The sequence below is a fragment of the Brassica napus genome, chromosome A7 (genome assembly GCF_020379485.1).
Source record: "Brassica napus cultivar Da-Ae chromosome A7, Da-Ae, whole genome shotgun sequence".
In the NCBI taxonomy this organism is placed as follows: Eukaryota; Viridiplantae; Streptophyta; class Magnoliopsida; order Brassicales; family Brassicaceae; genus Brassica; species Brassica napus.
The window spans coordinates 4,423,439-4,429,557 of record NC_063440.1 but is presented as its reverse complement, the minus strand read 5'-3'; the positions used below and the strand labels follow the sequence as shown (position 1 = coordinate 4,429,557).

Here is a 6,119-nt window from a genome sequence, read left to right as displayed (position 1 = left end):
TCGGGAAACCCGGTCGAAACCTCCTCAGTATCAGGGGAAACCGGGATGGAATCCCAGGACCCTTGGATCCTCTCGTCGATCGAGGGAATGAGCGCCTCAGCGTGGGCACGTTCGGTCATGCCGCTCTTCAACAAGCTCATTCCCTTCTCGAACAAATAGTCATCGGCTTGCGTCCTCCAAAGACTTCCAACTGAACTCCGGCACTTACGGAAATCGCCCACCGAGGTGAAGGCATTCTTGAGGTTCCCATACTCGACCTGGAACAGAGAGGCACGAGTCTTCATCACCTCAATGATTTCTCCTTTGCCCTTCCTTTCTGCCTTACGGATAGCCCGCGCATGATCGCGAGCAAGTTGCGCTTCTCGCTCCAATATCTCGCCTTGTACGCGAGCAAGATCTTGTTCCGCTTTCTCCACTTTAAAACGATAGACCATAGCTTCCCTATGGCTCGCCTCAATGGCCGAGCCAATCAAGTTAAGGCCCTGCGAAACCAATTAACACGTTATAAGCAGAAAAAGAAAACACCTAGGCAATCACAAGTATTTTCAAAAAAAAGTCATACCCCGTTGATAATACGAGACCCTTCCGCGACAACCTTCGGCCTCCCTGTTTGATTCGTAGGTGGAGTAGCATCAAAACCCGAGGGTATACCAGCGAAGAAATCATCGAAGTCCGGAATAGGAACCTCGCTAGAACCGCTTTCGTTGCCAAAAGCAAGGTCCGGATCCCATCCCGGAAGCATAGAATCGTCTATCGAAAACTCTATGTCACCAAGATCGATATCCTTCCCCTTCGAAGAATTCAACCCCGTCGCAGCAGCGGGGGCAGCGTCGGGACTCTGATCATCGGGCACGGAGTCATTTCCCGCTTCTGCAGGATCTCGACACACAAACCTTAGCGCCTTCCGAACTCGTTTCGGTGTAAAGGAAGTCCAGAAAAACGGACCATTCCTAAGAAGGTACCTCACTTTAATGATATCCTCGGGGAATGGGGCCAGCGGGTTGATGAAGGGACGATCGTTCGGCAACCTCCGGAGTAGTGGCATACAACTCTCTTCGACAGATGCAGCGTCTACACGAACAAAGAAGAAAAATTTCTTCCACGAGTTGAAGTTTGAGCTGAACCTCTTAACCACCGACATGAAGCTCCGAGGGACCAGCCTATACTTATCCTTATCCTTGACAAGCTTCAGCCTCAAAAGCGCTTCAAAGTGATCAACGGAAAGGGAGAGACCATGCTCATAGGTCAGGATCAGGATTCCAATAAGGTGCTGAATCGCAAGAGGATTCAGCTGGTTTATCGCCACCTCGAAACGATCCAATACTCGAACGACGATTTTGGAAATCGGAAACCACAGGCGACAACGCACTACGAACACTTCGTAGCAAGTAAAGTAACCTTCCAGGGGGTTATCAGCACATTCACCTCGACGAGGAACTTGCCGGTACTCCTGCTTGGTGCCCCTTCCTCGATCGCACGATGGGTTAGGACCGGGAACGACTTTTCTTTGGGAGGAGTCATCGAACCGTAATGCGCAACCCACCATGCCTCATTCTCGGTGGGATCTACTGAGTGAGGCACAAACTCCATCTTCGGAACAATGAGCTCTTCATGAGCACTCGCTGACGAAGACCCTTTTCTCGTAATTTTTTTCTTGCTCGACATTTTATACTTCTCTTCTAGGAAAATAGAAGGAAAGGATGGAGAGAAAGAAAGAAAGTTTTCTCTTAAGAGAAATCTTAGAGAAAAAAAAAGTGAAAAAATTATGAAACAAGTTACCTCCCTTCTTATAGGCATGAGAATTTACTATTCAAACCCAGACTTTCGGATATTAATTCCATCCAACACGCCTAACTTGCCAAACATGTCTAATCGCACGCTAGGACCCTACGATGCATGATCCTAACGGGATGGGGGGCTAACTGTTGGGGATAAAAAACGGTCATGACGGAATTAACACCCGAAAGCCCTCAGAAATCGTATTTCCGAAAAGATAGTAAAAGAAAAATATGATTTTCGTAAAAATTAACCAATACGAAGTTTTTACGAAGAAGTATCCTTGGAAGCTCAAAGTGGACAAACCAAGCTCGGTCATTGCGCAACTACCGCACATGCACGCTATTCGGTCGCTACGTAGCGACCGAGCGTCCGTCCCGCTCGGTCGCTACGGGCCACTATTCAAGTGTTGGAGATTATAATACCTATAGATGCCTAATTGTTGCATGCATGATATGTTAGAGCTCAATCGCTTAACTCAGTGATCAGCTGTTGCATGTTTCACTGGTTAACAGGCCAGATCTCGTGTCTCAACGGTTAGTATGTTGACAACGAGAGAGTGTCGATCGATGGTCCTATTGGGACATCGACCGATACACCTTTGCCTACTCGACCGATAGTCAGTTGAGGACATCGATCGACTGTTTCTAGCCAGTCCTATGCGCAAGTATGATATGCTCTATTAAGATACTAAATTGGCGGTTAGCCCTCTCTGGCAGTCCTAATATGATAGATAGATGTCAGGATGGGATAACAAGGGTGCGTGAATATGCAATCCTATGATCAAGTTCTAGTTAGCAAGGCTAAAACAAGCAATGAATACAAATCTATCATGAATATCACAACAAGGCAAATCTATAGTTTGGGGCTAATCCCACAAACCTATCTGAACCTTGGATCTAATAATTGAACTACTCAGACATAGCAAAGCAATTCATAACAATGAAGAATTAGAAACTCATAGTATAGATGAAAAGAAATGATAACAAGGAGTTCTAATCACAAGTGATATTCTCTCCAAAACTCTCTTCTCTCACAAAGTAAAACTTGTAACAAAAAAGTCTCTCTAAGCTCTCCTGCCGTCAAAACACTTAGGCAGTATATAATCTACTAGGTTAAAAACTCGTCAGGGCATTTTTGTAATTTAGCCTGGCCTTGGGTATTAAGTTTGCTGAATCCAAAATGCCGCGTGTCTGATGTCTCGACATCGATCAATGGTACTTGTGTACATCGATCGATAGTAATCTTCATCTGTCGAGGCATCTCCTGGTATCGATCGTCAGCACTGATGCACATCGATCGATTGTTCTTCCTTTCGTCGACCTCTACGTGGTCAGCTCGGGTGAAATGTCCTTTAAGCTCCAAAATGCTCCAAAGTCATAACTTTACTCGGAAATGCACCTGAACCTGAAAACATACCTAGAAGAGTAGAAAACATATATATATATATATATATATATATATATATATATATATATATATAGTAAAACACCTATATACCATGGATGAAAACGGGTCAAATCCAAGGTATATCAGTGTTCCAGGTCCACATGTGTTTTTCGCTACTGCTAAGGTCACTGAATAAGATAACTAAAGCACGAGGTGGTCAGTGATCAACACGAAATAAGGTCCTAATTCCCACAAAGTTTTGACTGACTCGATAATAAAAAATGACTCAAACTAACTCAAAAGATAAACAAAAGAAAGAAACGAGTTAGTAAACAACGAAAACCCTCCCCCATACTTACTTCACACCGTCCCTGGTGTGAAAATAAATCAGAAAGAAGGTGAAAACAAGAATAAACATTTTTTTTGGTTGAGATACTTACCTGAGTGGAGCGGACACTCCATGAAAATTCTCGGTGTTCTATCGTCAGATGGTCGCCTGGAACAGCCGCTCTTTTCAGAGGGCAGGTTGTTCCATTACTGCAACCTAGAATTTTTGAAGTATCTCGGGTTTTTTTTTGCTTTTTGACCTGAGACTCAATAAACTAAAACAAAAAATAAGTAAAAAGAAAAATCATAATGTTAATGACACTCACTAGTGGGTTGCCTCCCACCAAGCGGTTGGTTTAAGTCACTAGCTTGACTTGGTGATAGGGATCAGTCTGGTTGAGCAGGAGGGCCTGTTCCAAAACAAGCTCCACAATCAGACATGTTCAGCTTAAAAACCCTGCTCAACAACCCTTTCACAGCAGCTTCCCCTTTCTCCTTCAGCTCATGTGTGAGAATGGCTCTGACTTTAGAGAACGGTTTGGAGGTACCCTTGCACTTTACCTCATACTCGATGGAGTTCTCATCACAATTGAGAGGTATCAAAGTCATTGTAGGATCTCCCTTGACCCTTTTCTTCTGGACTTTCTGTTTCACCCTTGAATTCCCTCTGAATTTAGTAGGATCAGTGCTAGGATCTTCATCAGAGAACAGGCTGCTCTCACCCTAATGACCATGCTCCTTCTCTGGAACAACCTTCAGCTTTTCTACATCAAACACTGAGATGCAAGAGGCCTGTGATGAGGAAGATCTGATGGGTAAAGCCTTGTAGAAAACTTTCTTGTTGATGTTGGAGAAGCAGACTCTCTTGTTGGGTATATCGATGGTTGCTCCAACAATAGCCATGAATGTCCTTCCAAATATCAAAGGCATCTCATGATCCTTGTTCATCTCAACAACTTGAAACTCAGAAGGAACAACGCATTCCCTACTTGAACATGAACGCTGCGGATGGTTCCATATGGGACTGCTCTGGAAGAGTATGCAAAGGTCAGGATCAGCTGAGAACGCTCAACATCAGCAATACCCAAATCATCTACAATAGCCTTTGAGACGAGAGTCACACAAGAACCAGAGTATAAAAAGAGCGTCCTTGAAGGTTGTTCCTGCGATGGAACATGGGAAAACAAACTTTCCAGGATCATCAACCTTAGGCAATACCTTAAGTGCTGGTGTAGACAGTGCTTTGGTATAGAGGACCTTGATCTCCTCTTGAGTCTCTCTACAATTTTTAAAGAACTTGAGCAATGGACGAATCTGCAGAGCATCTTCGAATGCAAGTTCTTTAGGAAGCCTTCTCACCATCTTGTTAAAACCTATCAGCTACTCTTCACTAATGGGATCCATCAGATGTCTAGGTGGAATTGGATAGGGAACCTTGGGAACATAGACTCGAGATGGTGGAGTCTCAGCAGATTCGTCTGGAGCAGTTACTGCAGAGCTAGTAGGCTGCTCTGCTCTCTCTTCTGCGCTTGGAAGAGTCTCAAGGAACGGCTGCTCTATTGCATTACAGTGCTCAATCCTAGGATTTTTATCAGTTTTTCCAGGGAGCGTCTCTTGTTGCCTCTTGACACTCTCAGCTGTTTGAGCAAGCTGAACATCAATCTTTCTTATGTGAATTGCAAGAGTGTCATACTTGTTATTCAGCTCAGTGAACATGTTGCCCATTCTGGTGTCCATTTTCGTGGTTACCTGATTCAACACCTTGGCTTGAACCTGCTGACCCTGCAACATCTGTTGCATCATCATACCCAGACCCTTCAGCTCATCTGGTTGATTGTTCCCGGTAGCTTGAACAGCTTGCCAATTTCTCTGCGGTTGTTGCTGGTTCTGGTTCTGAATCTGCCCGGTCATAGCTTGCTCCATGCTGAAGACGTGCCCTTTGTTGTTTTTCAGTAGCTGATCAACCTTGGCAGTCAGCTCATCTATTTTCTGGGTGTCGGAATTGTTCCATTTCTTGGAGCAATCACTCTCCTCTTTCTTATTAGCTGAGCTAGCAGGCATGTTCTTAATCAGCTTAAACGCTCTACCAGTGGTTTGAGTCATGAAGTCTCCATTGCTCGCAGAGTTTATAGCACCTTGGTATTTCCAGTCCACTCCATCATAGAAAATGTTCAGGAGGTAATCATCATCAAATCCATGGTGAAGACATTCTCTGCGATAGTCATTGAAGCGCTCCCATGCGTCGCAGAAACGCTCATTAGTGAGCTGTCTGAAAGAGGTGATCTTATTCCTCAATGCAGCTGTTCTCGCCTTAGAGTAGAAATGGATGAGGAACGCTGATCGGACCTGTTCCCATGAAGTGAGAGAGCCGGTAGGGAGAGAGTTCAACCACCGTGCATCTTTTCCATCAAGAGAGAATGGGAATAACATGCACCTGATGTAATCTGGTGGAACACCATTCGCGCGAGTGAAACTGTAGACTTTTTCGAAGATCTCAATATGCTCCATTGGAATTTCTGTAGAGAGACCAGAGAACACCTTTCTCTGTACTAGACCGATCAAAGCATGCTTGATCTCGAAGTCCTGCCTAGTGCAGGGTGGAGGAACAATGGCAGAGCGCGTAGTAG

General features: G+C 44.7%; 1 non-coding gene across 1 annotated transcript; it reads left to right on the top strand.

Annotated features, from left to right (window-relative positions):
* Positions 1–5,683: 5,683 nt before the first annotated feature.
* On the top strand, positions 5,684–5,790 carry LOC125576745. Its single transcript, XR_007315171.1, has one exon. It is a non-coding gene; the product is annotated as a small nucleolar RNA R71 (small nucleolar RNA).
* Positions 5,791–6,119: the final 329 nt, after the last annotated feature.